This window comes from Lissotriton vulgaris, chromosome 3_1 (genome assembly GCF_964263255.1).
Source record: "Lissotriton vulgaris chromosome 3_1, aLisVul1.2, whole genome shotgun sequence".
In the NCBI taxonomy this organism is placed as follows: Eukaryota; Metazoa; Chordata; class Amphibia; order Caudata; family Salamandridae; genus Lissotriton; species Lissotriton vulgaris.
The window spans coordinates 1,222,345,467-1,222,359,007 of NC_141689.1; the positions used below are offsets into that span (position 1 = coordinate 1,222,345,467).

The 13,541-nt window shown below is 42.9% G+C and overlaps 1 protein-coding gene across 3 annotated transcripts in view; it reads left to right on the forward strand.

Annotated features, from left to right (window-relative positions):
• LOC147727677 (glyoxylate reductase/hydroxypyruvate reductase-like) overlaps window positions 1-13,541 on the forward strand; it is a 311,029-nt gene that overhangs the window by 166,315 nt on the left and 131,173 nt on the right. The gene's annotated exons all lie outside the window — the stretch shown is intronic.

Genomic DNA, 13,541 nt, shown 5'->3' on the forward strand with positions numbered 1-13,541 from the left:
TGCAGATTAGTTTCCATGAAACTACACTTGCTTATGAATTCCACTTCACAAGAACACTATCACAAAACCTTGAACATCCTGTACAAGGTCTGAACACACATTGTGCAAATGTGGTTGTTAGTTCTTCGTCCATGGGGCAACGCAGCTATCTATAGAACATAAACAATGGCGGCCTGACTAAAATCTCGGCTCGAGCAAGGATGTATTTTGTTATAAATAAACATTTCTGGGTTTTAGGCAGAGGAGCACTTGCTGTCATTGCGAGGTCACTACACACTGAAACCTCAGCCCAGCTGCTTGCTGATCCCTCTGCAAAGAGGGATGTCCAACTTGTGACCAAGAGTGGGACCTAAATACTTTCCCTTCAGGTAACGGGATTGGATCATGTAATGGAGGATTCTTCGCGGAACACACACACACCCTAGACACTTAAGTTAGGGAATGCACAGTACGAGTTTGTGATATAATATATATATATATATATATATATATATATATATATATATATATATATATATATATATATATATATATATATATTCACTGAAAAAACCATAGGTTTCACACCAGTTATAGTTAGGAATTAGCATTTAAAAAACCTATTAAATTCACAGAAAAAAACATAGGTTTCACACCAGTTATAGTTAGCTGGGAATTTTACTGACATAAAACCATTGAAATTCCCATGTTATAGTTAGTTGGACTCACTATAACTTCCGCTCCTGCAATGCACTGCTGATGACGTCACATATTACATCACTCATGACATGGTCAGTGACATCACTCATGACATCATTGATGACACCTTCCAGTGAATGTGTGTCTTTCTGAAATATAAATATGTTTTATATATGTATATGAAAAAGGACGATGGAAGAATACATGTTTAAATAAGTGTTTTAATGGATGTTTTAAAAAAAAAAAAGTGATTGGTTAACTGGCTTATTGTTAGCGAGTATTGTTTAAATATTTAAATGTTTGTATCAGTGGTTCACTTTGTATATAAGTGGCTGCATGGGTTAGTGAGTAGCTACATGTGTTTGTATATGGGTTATTAGATGTTTTTTTTAGTATCAGTATGAGTGTCTGTATGGTTTGGTGGGGGTGTTACTTAACACATAGATGCATCAATGACTGACTCACTGTTTCTATGTGTTTTTAAGACAGCATATTTGCAGGCCTGTATGGGTGGATGTGTGTGTACATGTGTGTGTTTGTGAGTGAATGACTGTCTCACTAGTGTCTTTATCAGTAACTACATATGTTTTAATCTAGTATATGTGAGTATTGATGTATATAAGTGAGTATATGTGAGAGTGAGAGATTGTAAGAGTTCCTGTTTAAATAAGTATGTGTTTCTATAAGTGATTGTTTAAGAGAGTTAGTATGTGTAAGTTTACTTAGAAGTAAGGTGGTAGTGTGTGTGGAAAGGCTGGATTATTACTCTATAATTTGCATAGTATTCTCCAGAATCCCGTCACAGGTCGACTAGACCTTTGTACCTGTCATAGAGTGAAATAGGCAATCTATTTAAACAAACCATAAATCAATTTCAGTTGGCTCCCATCAATTTTCCCCAAAGAACCACCGACTAAGGACTAAGTTCAAAAATGTATTACAAAGCCAAAGACAGTTGGATGTATAAACATCTCAGCAAAAGATTCAGGAGATAAACAGGCACTAATACAAACATAATCCTACGGAAGAGTCTCAATCGACATAGGAACAGTACAAGGATTAGTTCCAAAGTCATCAGGCTAACAAGGATTGCTATCACCTGAGTTTTAGTATGCATTTGAAAAAGAATAAAAGCCAGGTTAATCTGTCCCTACACTGCACTAAGTGACATCCCTACTCAACAGTACCCAACCTATCAAAAAGGTGTCAGCCGTGGTGACTTCCAAAGAAGTTCACTCACTTTCCTCCAATCTCGATCTTCAGGTTACTCAGTCATAGCTAAGCTCTCTGCCTGACAACCGCTCTCTCTGACTCTCAGTCCATCTGCTCTACTTCCACCCTCGGGGTGCTGTCCCTAATACAAAACCCCACAATGCGGACGACACGCCCAGAGGTACGCCCTCTCGAAGGTGTTGACTTTTGGAAATTTCCAGTATGGCACCACTCCATCCTTGTCCGTTAGAGCGTCCTTGGGTCCCAGACTCTTCTTTGCTTCTGGTTGCTTCCCTAAATTCCTCAGTCACTCCTCCATGTCTAGGTCTACCATTTTAACATTCATACAGAATGGGCCCTTCTTCACTATCTGCTTAGTCTGACGCCTGCAAAGGAACGCATATGAATAGACTCACATTTCAAATGTTGCAGTTAACCTTTAACTAGAAGCAGACTTCAAAAAACATTTCTACGATTAAAATGTTAAGCAAAGCATTTTCAATCTGGCCTACACGAATTTCAAGAACTAGGCCTCTGCACGTTATGTGTGCTAATCACGCTAACAAGAAAACATTTCATTCTTTAGGTCTTCATCATTAAAGCAAACGCATTTCTTCAATTTAAACATTTTACCACGTCTAGGTATAACTGTGAATTTTATAAAGCAGATCTGAAACACTCTAGTAAACTATCAAGCATTTCTTTGATTGGTGTAATTCTTCACTGCAAATGACATTTCTAGGTTACTATGGCATTAATGCTTTTGAACACTTTACGTTGCTCTAATCACTTTTAACACGTTAGTTCTTAGCCCTACGTTACATCAAAACACAACTGATAAGTCCTTTATATATGTGGGTGCTGACTACTCGTGGATATGATGCACCCCTACAGAATTATATTCAAATGTACGCTCTCTCAGTTCCCCCCTTTGATGACCTGTGTCATCACCACCAACCCCAACATCACTCAGGGTAGGAACCGAACTAAACAGAACTTGTGGCTACTTTCCCCCGCTTGAGCATCTCCAACGCTCTCAAGCTCCGATATTGACTATCTTGCAGCCTCTCAAATCTGGCCTTAATTCCCTCATCGACCTTGGTCGTGGTCCTCTCAGATCCATCGGTCCTCTCAAACCCCCCTGTTCTCCAGTTGAGTCTGCCGATGCAGCCAAAGGTGTGCTCCTTTCTATGGGCCTTGGCAGTTGGCTCCACCCGTCCGCCACATTACTCCTCCCTTCACTGATGCTTCTCTCCCTATCTGTTTGTGGCAGACTCTCGCTTTGCGTATGTTCTGGATTGTATACTGATACTATGGGACCTATGGTGACAGGTACCGTAAGAGCGTCTGGTAGTCTCTGAGAGCTGACCCCCTCTTCACTGCGTACCTTCTGTACCGTAAATCTTCCCACTACTCTCGTCTCGGGAGAATGCTGAGGTGCCCTCTCTTCCTCCCCCGAGCCGGACCTGTCCCCTACTGGGCCCAGGCCACTCTCCATTAGGACACCACCATCCCCGACAGATGCTTCCCTGCCCATTGCTGGTGCTTGCCTCCCCACTATCTCAGGATTATATGGAGGTGGTCTCTCCGACAACAGTCTCTCTATCAGGCTGTCGTCTGTCTCACTATCGTCATCCTCTGTGTTCTTTCTCTGTGCATCCCCTACACTCTCCAACAATGGATAGAGCCTGTCTCCTTCAATGGTCTGCACCCTCCACCTCTTAGCCAGTGCATCCCATCTCGCATCCTGAACCGCCCTAACTGATCTCTTCACTCTTTCCTGTCACCTGTCTCTGTTCTTTTCATAGGCTGCCCTGATCCATGCATTTAGTGCTTCAAACTGCGTTGGTCTAGGCAAAGGCCGCAAAGCAGCCATAGTCGCTTTTAACTGGGACAACACCTCCAATCTAAACGTTCCATATCTAGGAAAGGTCAATTCCTCGCTTCCATCTGTCATCTTGTACCAGTTCTCAAGCCACAATATGGTGTGCAACCCAACATTCGTAGCCATGTAATGAGCCGGCGTATCCTCGGGTGGAGCCTCTTCCCCACCCCGAGGTTCAAACTTCTTTTCTCCCTTGAAACAATCTCGCAACCCTTTAAAACATTTCATGATGAAATCCACAACGTTTCTTTGTTTACAGCGCTCTTTTACTTACTGATGACATTCCACCAATCCCAGCGCTGCTTCACACTAACCGCCCAATCCCAGCGCGGCTCTCTCTGACGTCACTCGCTTCGCTGTAACCACCCAATCCCAGCGCGGCTCTACACTAACCGTCCTATCCCAGCGCGGCTCTTTCTGACGTCACTCACCTCCGCTTTGCAGCAGTTCCCCTCCTCTCTCAGCTCGCCTCCCGGTCACGCATGCGTCCCAATCATACACTGGAAATGATCACTTCCGACCAAGCAACCACTTCCTTGACTGTACGTCAACAGTCTAACTGTAATTGTCACCAAACTGGCAAATGTCTGTCCACAAACCGACCTGACAATCACCTCCGATGGGTTTCTTACACACGGTAACTTCCGACCAGCGTCCGTTACCCACACACTCACACATTCGTTCCCCCTATCTCGGTCCTGCGGGCGATCAATGGTACCTCATGACCCCCTTTAACAAAGGTCGACAATTACTATGGGCGTTCGATACACCCGAACCACTTAAACTCTCTTTGAGCTCAAGATTTTCACCGGTTGCGCGCACTCACAACCTGATCTCCTTTCACACTACAGGCACTCAACTCCGCAAGACAATACAATTCAACAACACAATGCACACCGCAATCTAACACGCATGACCCTTTTCATACTCACTCTCTTACGAGCTGCTGCTTCCTGCAGCACTGTTACTTTCCATCATTTTCCATGGAACGCCGTCCTCTTTCTGCGGTCCTCTGGACGCTCATCTCCAGATGTCTATGGGCCTTGGGGAAATCTTAACCTACCCTAGATTACCCTCACTCCAGAAGATAACCATCCAGCTCTGCTACCAACTGGAAAGGCGGGATTATTACTCTAGAATTTGCATAGTATTCTATAGAATCCCGTCACAGGTCGACTAGACCTTTGTACCTGTCATAGAGTGAAATAGGCAATCTATTTAAACAAACCATAAATCAATTTCAGTTGGCTCCCATCAATTTTCCCCAAAGAACCACCGACTAAGGACTAAGTTCAAAAATGTATTACAAAGCCAAAGACAGTTGGATGTATAAACATCTCAGCAAAAGATTCAGGAGATAAACAGGCACTAATACAAACATAATCCTACGGAAGAGTCTCAATCGACATAGGAACAGTACAAGGATTCGTTCCAAAATCATCAGGCTAACAAGGATTGCTATCACCTGGGTTTTAGTATGCATTTGAAAAAGAATAAAAGCCAGGTTAATCTGTCCCTACACTGCACTAAGTGACATCCCTACTCAACAGTACCCAACCTATCAAAAAGGTGTCAGCGGGTGTGACTTCCAAAGAAGTTCACTCACTTTCCTCCAATCTCGATCTTCAGGTTACTCAGCCATAGCTAAGCTCTCTGCCTGACAACCACTCTCTCTGACTCTCAGTTCATCTGCTCTACTTCCACCCTCGGGGTGCTGTCCCTAATACAAAACCCTACAATGCGGACGACACGCCCAGAGGTACGCCCTCTCGAAGGTGTTGAATTTTGGAAATTTCCAGTATGGCACCACTCCATCCTGTGTTGTTAGAGCCTCCTTGGGTCCCAGACTCTTCTTCGCTTCTGGTTGCTTCCCTAAATTCCTCAGTCACTCCTCCATGTCTAGGTCTACCATTTTAACATTCATACACAATGGGCCCTTCTTCACTATCTGCTTAGTCTGACGCCTGCAAAGGAACGCATATGAATAGACTCACATTTCAAATGTTGCAGTTAACCTTTAACTAGAAGCAGACTTCAAAAAAAATTTCTACGATTAAAATGTTAAGCAAAGCATTTTCAATCTGGCCTACACGAATTTCAAGAACTAGGCCTCTGCACGATATGTGTGCTAATCACGCTAACAAGAAAACATTCCATTCTTTAGGTCTTCATCATTAAAGCAAACACATTTCTTCAATTTAAACATTTTACCACGTCTAGGTATAACTGTGAATTTAATAAAGCAGATCTAAAACACTCTGGTAAACTATCAAGCATTTCTTTGATTGGTGTAATTCTTCACTACAAACGACATTTCTAGGTTACTAACTTTTAACACATTAGTTCTTAGCCCTACGTTACATCAAAACACAACTAATAAGTCCTTTATATATGTGGGTGCTGACTACTCATGGATATGATGCACCCCTACAGAATTTTCTTCAAATTTACGCTCTCTCATGTGTATAGCTGTATATGCAAATAAATGGATGTTCAATAGTTTATTTGCTTGTGTGATTATGTGTGTGAGTAACTTTTGGGTGACTGTTGGTGTGTAACAGGATGTATAGGTGTATCACTACATATGATGAGTGAGTATATGTATGAGTGACTATATAGAACTATTGGTGAATGAGTGGATGTGTATCAAGGGTTACATTACACTGAAAGGAGGTCTCTGACTCTGTCACAAGGATGGTGTCATCAGTGATGTCATGAGTGATGTCACTGACCATGTCATGAGTGATGTAATATGTGACGTCATCAGCAGTGCATTGCAGGCGCGGAAGTTATAGTGAGTCCAACTAACTATAACGTGGGAATTTCAATGGTTTTATGTCAGTAAAATTTCCAGCTAACTATAACTGGTGTGAAACCTATGTTTTTTTCTGTGAATTTAATAGGTTTTTTAAATGCTAATTCCTAACTATAACTGGTGTGAAACCTATGGTTTTTTCAGTGAATTTCATAGGTTTTTTAAATGCTAATTCCTAACTATATATAAGGCCCCAAACCTATGTTTTTTCTTTGAATTTCAAAATTTGGTTAATAGCAAATGTCTATAGCTATGAAATGTAATATTTTTGAAAATGATTGAATCCTATATTTTATTTGTATTTTGAACAATTTTTTTTAAAAAAATTATTTTTTATTTTTGACCCTGGAGCGCTCCCGGGGCGAGCCCCGGTGAGCGCTACGGAGAGCGTAGTCGTCTGAAGCGCCCCGGTGCGCGAACCGGGAAGCGTCCCGTTAGCGCCAATGTCGCGAACGAAAACATAATCGGGACATATGTCTGTTGTTGTGTAAGCTACTGCATGTGTTGATCAGTAGCTATATGAGTGGCTATATGTGTTATTGATTGGTTGCCCGAGTATTTGTATGGGAGACTGAGTGTGTGTGTGGGTAGCTGGCATATATAAATGACTATATATAAGAGCCCCTGATTGTGCGAGTGGCTGTATGGATCATTGTGTACTTGTATCAGTAATTGTATAACAAAGTAAGTATGTGTTAGTATATGTTTGAATAAGTAAGGTGTTGTGTGTATAACTGTATAGTTGAGGAAATGAAAGTGTGATTGATTCTTTGCATGACTGACTAGATGTGTGAGTAACTCCATGGATGAGTGGCAGAGTGTGAGTGTCTGTATAGGTGTTTGAGTGCAGATGATAGTGTTGTATCGATGAGTGACAGCTTGGAATTGCAGCATCTCCTGAGGCACAGCCGGGAGTAGGATCCTCTGTTATATTTTAAAATTGTACATAAATTGTGACTCTGACTATTTTTAAAATTACGAGCATTGCCTTCGCTCGGCGCTCAGCACTCTGACAGCTGATGCGGGCGGGTGACTGGAGCACTAACGGGAACGCCAATGGCCGATTGAAGGCCACGCCCCCTGCCTAGAGACACGCCCCTCTGCATTCAAAAGCGCGCGCTGATCACGAGCGCTGCGCTTGGAATTGCAGCATCTCCTGAGGCACAGCCGGGAGTAGGATCCTCTGTTATGTTTTAAAATTGTACATAAATTGTGACTCTGACTATTTTTAAAATTACGAGCATTGCCTTCGCTCGGCGCTCAGCGCTCTGACAGCTGACGCGGGCGGTTGACTGGAGCACTAACGGGAACGCCATTGGCCGATTGAAGGCCACGCCCCCTGCCTAGAGACACACCCCTCCATCTATTCCTCATATAAAAGATGTGTCCTTATAGGAAGTGCAGCGGACGAGCGCAGCGGGCGCGACGAATGCGCGCCGAAGGCTCGCCAAAGGCGAGCCCGTCTGCGACCGGCCGGGACCAGGGGCCACAACCCCTGTCTCCCTAACTACAGATAGACCAGGCAAACCTCCGCTGGTATACTCGCGTGGTGAGCTGCTTATGTTAAATACTCCTCTAACAACCTCCCTTTGTGCCAAAGTTGGACCCTCCTACACCATGGGCCCCTTTAGCTGCCGTCATTGTCGATGGAATTGTAACCACTTGGAGCCACCCTTATCGGAAGTCACACCTACACAGGACTACACATGTGTTTATGTCAATGCTAGGTCCCTCCCCAAACACTCCACTGAAATATGGGACATGTTACAGGATAGCAGACCCGATTTTGCCTTCATTTCGGAGACTTGGCTCGGTGAGCACAATACCCCGGATATTACCGCAGCCCTACCTATTGGGTACAAAATCATTAATCTAAATCGACAAATTAAGAGAGGAGGCGGAGTGGCCATGATATTTAAAGATAGTTTTTCATGTTGCCAAGAAAGAGTCACTCAACTAGGCAAACACGACGTGCTAATCATCTCCATCTCCATCAATACTCATGTTATCCTCGGATGTGCAATCATCTACAATCCCCCAAACAGTACAGCTGACTTTAGCACTCAACTCCTCGAACAAATCCTTCCATTCTGCCTTAACCATAAAAACATTATAGTCATTGGAGACTTCAATGTTCATTTCGATTTAGCTGATAATTTCCTAACTAAACAACTTGCCACAGATATGGAAATCTTACAACTATCACAGATAATAGCTCGCCCCACACACAGAGCGGGGCACATGCTAGATCTCATATTTACAAATATATCGAAGACCAACATCACGAATATAACTCCTTTGACATGGACGGACCACTATAGGATAGATTTTACCTTAAACCTACCTTCAAAAACGAACAGATCGCTAGCCCAGTCGGCTAACTCCACTAAATGTTGGAGCAAATTCTCCTTGGAAAAGTTCAAGGAAGATTTTTCCTTTTTTTCTAGTCCTGAAATGACATGCGAAGAAGAAATTTGCCTCTTACGAGAAAACATAGAGATAGCACTTGACCACTGTTCACGGACTCGCGTAACCAATCGATTAAAATCAAAAACCTCTGAGAAATGGTATGGCCCAGACCTAAAAATTGAAAAAAGAAAATGCACCTCTCTGGAGCACAAATGGAGAATTAGTAGAAACGCCGAAGATAGAACATCTTACAAACATCAGTTGAAAATATACCATACTGCCATACGCAAAGCAAGGAAAGACTACCTTTCTCAAAAAATTCTAGAGAATAAAAATTCGTCCAAGGAGCTTTTTAAAATTGTAAAAGAACTTTGTAATCCTCCTAGCCTTACATCCAACTTGACACCATCACAAGAGAACTGCACAAAAATTAGTGACTTTTTTTGTAATAAAAATGACAAAATATATGCCTCTTTCACAAACAACGCCCAGGCCTCTGTGGAGTATCGGACTGACCCTACTTTGCAAACCAGCTGCTCTACCTTTGGCCCATTTTCAGAAGACGAGGTCACTAAAGCCATGTCAGAAATTAAATCTGGCTCACCATGGGATGTGTGCCCACACTTTATTTTTTCTCAACTGACTCCCATAATTGGCCCCGCAGTTACAAAAGTTCTTAACCAGTCTCTGGAGCAAGCTGTTTTTCCCAAAGTTTGGAAAAAATCGGCAGTAATTCCATTACTAAAAAAGGCGGGCGCGGATATAAATGACCCAGCCAACTACCGCCCCATCTCACAGCTCCCCTTTCTATTGAAGGTTTTAGAAAGACTGGTAACAAAACAACTGTCAAGTTATTTAGAAACCAACAAACTCCTCACGTCTCCCAAACAGGTTTCAGATCTAATAACAGCACAGAAACAACGCTACTGGCCGTAATGGACGACATTCGTATGCAGGTCGATAAAGGCAAAACGGTTGCCCTGATACTTCTCGATTTATCAGCACATTCGATACCGTGTCCCATAAACTGTTAATTCACATACTTGCCGCAAAAGGAATTCAAGGTAAAGCCCTAAACTGGCTGGAGTCCTTTCTATCAAACAGATCCCAGTCTATTTGTTTAGGCAACTTTACCTCCACCTCCCGTAAGATTAAATATGGAGTCCCCCAAGGAGCTACATTGAGCCCAACATTGTTCAATGTATATGTCTCCTCTTTGGCGTCGATTGGCAAGAAATGGGGCATTAATATCTGCTCCTACGCTGACGATACTCAGCTGATGGTTACCCTAAATGGAGATAACGATGCCAAAAGTAGACTACACAACTGCCTGTCAGAGCTATCCAACTGGATGCATGGCCATTATTTAAAACTGAACGCTGACAAATCAGAAATTCTACTCTTTGGTGGGGCCAAACAGCTCTGGGATAACACCTGGTGGCCAACTTCCTTAGGTTCTCCACCAATCCCTACATCATCTGCTAGAAATTTAGGAATTCAGATGGACACCACTCTATCAATGAAAAGCCATGTCTCCTTAATATGTGGCAAAGGATTTGCCATGTTAAAAAGGTTGAAAAGGGTCTTCCCCTGGATCCCACTTGAATGCAGACAGATCCTAGTCCAGTCGTTACTAGTGAGCAGGCTGGATTATGGCAACTCACTATTTGTAGGTATGTCGGACTACTTATTTAGAAGACTACAGCTGGTCCAGAATGCCGCAGCAAAAGCTGTCTGCAATAAGAAAAAGTACGATTCAGCCACAAGCTGTCTGAGAGCCTTACACTGGCTGCCCATGAGACAAAGAGCCACGTTCAAAATGCTATGTATTGCCTATAAAACAATTCACAATACTGGCCCCTACATTTTACGAAATAGAATTAAGTTCTATGCCCCAGCGCGGAACTTACGTTCACAAGCCTCAGCCAAAGCAGCCACCACTCGGATTAAGCTATCCAGAATGGGCGGAAGTGCTTTTTCTCACATTGCTGCGAAATGTTGGAATGAACTACCCATCAACCTCAGACTCACGGATTCCTACCCCACCTTCAAGAAAAAACTAAAAACCGCACTATTCCCCACATCAGAATAATCAATGTGCTTCCTGGCTACTGCCTTGGTTTTACTGTTATTTCTTTCCAGCGCCGTGATATCCTTGCAGGATGAATGTTGCGCTTTACAAATACGCCTAACAATAACAATAACAATGAATGAGTGATTCTATGGGTAAATGATTGGATGTGTGTATAGACCTAGCAATCAGTGTTTGCGTATGTAGTAACTGGTATTGGTGTGTCAATGGTTTCAAGAATGGTAGTCTGTGTTTAACACTGGGTGTATCAAAGGTTATATTAGAGTGTGAAGAGGTGCATCGTAGTATCACATGAATAATATCATCAATGATGTGATCAGTGATGTCATCAGTGATGTCATTTGAGATGTCATCAGTGATGTCATCAGTGATGTCACTGACCATGTCATGAAAGATGTAATATGTGACATCATCAGCAGTGGATTGCGGGTGTGCGAAATATAGTTAGTACACTAACAATATAGGAGCAATTTCAATGGTTTTTTAAATGCTAATTCATAACTATATATGACCTGAAACCTATGGTTTTTCAGTGAATTTGCACGTTTTTTTAAATGCTAATACCTAACTATATATGACCTGAAACCTATGGTTTTTTCAGTGAATTTCATAGGTTTTTTAAATGCTAATTCCTAACTATATATAAGGCCCCAAACCTATGTTTTTTTCTTTGAATTTCAAAATTTGGTTAATAGCAAATGTCTATAGCTATGAAATGTAATATTTTTGAAAATGATTGAATCCTATATTTTATTTGTATTTTAAACAATTTTTTTAAATTTTTGTATTTTTTATTTTTGACCCTGGAGCGCTCCCAGGGCGAGCCCCGGTGAGCGATACGGAGAGCGTAGTCGTTTGAAGCTCCCCGGTGCGCGAAACGGAAAGCGTCCCGTTAGCTCCAATGTCGCGAACGAAAACATAATCGTGACGTATCGCGTAGCCGCGTCCGCGTGATACGCACGGCATAAGCGCACCCAGGAGCACTCGAGCGAATACGCTCGTGCAACGTAAACATCCGACGCGCTTACGCGACACGACCCGGGGCGCGCCCGGGGGCGCGTCGCGTAAGCGCGTCGGTCATGTGACCTGAAAATAACACTTTTAATTGGTGCAAAACAGTTTTAGTTTCATAATGATGAAATCCCTGGTCTTGTGACCTGAAAATAACACTTCTCATTGGTTCAGGCCTTTTTTTTTCCAAATGATGAAAGACCCCACCTTTTTTCCTTATTCTGACTTTGTCCTTTGACTGAGGAAGATCTGATTGTACCTCTCTGTACCTTTTTGATCTATATAATGGCTTCAGTAGCAGCAGCAGCTGGTGCATCTGCACCACCACCACAACCACCAAGAGGACCACCTCAAGATTACATTGGTGGTCAACAAGAGGAGGAGGAGGAGGAGGAGGAGGGGAGGAGAAGATGGCTTGAAGAACACAATACCCCATACCAGCCAAGACCACACATTATATGGGAGTTTTTTTCGATCCCAGAGGGGAAGAAAAAAGTAAATGCAGCCAAGATGACTTGTCTAATCTGTGACATGGAACTTTCTAGGGGGAACCCGAATAAAAAATATTCATTCGGAAACAACACAATGATTCGCCACATGCAGCGCAAGCATCCAATAAACTATTCTGGTGCAGAGATGAGGGAACTGGCCAGAAACCCTCCCCAAACTACAAGCACCACCTCGAAAAGAAAGCAACGCACTCCGTCGGGACAAGAGGCAAGAGAGACGATGCCTTGCATTCAGCCACGGTTTGCGGATTTCCGTATAACCTGTAAATATTGTGGGAAGACCATCTCCTACGGAGAACAGAGCGTAAAGCTCATCGTCCTTGCTGGGGACAACCATAAATGCCCCAATAAACCCTAATTATTTCTTTTCTTTCTTTTTTTTTGCTCCAGTTGAGCCATTTTCAATTCCCTGTTTTTTCGTTTCTCCCCATGAAAAATACAAAAAAAATATAAAACTGTTCAGAAAACCCCAAAAGAGTTAAAAATGTTCAAAAAAACAATAAAAAAATATAAAACAACAAAAAGAAGAAAAAAAACAGTTCTTTTTAGAACTACCTCCAATTTATAAAAAAAGGCTACATTTTTAAAAACTCTGTCATTCTTTTTTCCCCATGGTCCGCTCCCCGGTGCGCGTACCGGGCGCTCCCCCTGCGCAAATCAAAAAAAATATTTTTTTTGCCCCGCTGGGCCCTTTTATGGCCCCCACATCAAACCTAGGGTGTCAGGGGGGGTCTATCCCTGCCCCCTTATGGTCATTTCCCCCTTTTTTTTCCACCTCTTGTGTCTCGATCCTACCGAGACAAAAGATGGCGGCCTCTCCGGACTGTTTCGAATGTTTACAGGCACCCGAGAGCCAATCAGCTTTCTGTGCGCACCTCGCGTGTCACGCCCGGAGCGCTCCCCGGTGCGCGTACCGGGGCGCTGCCATAG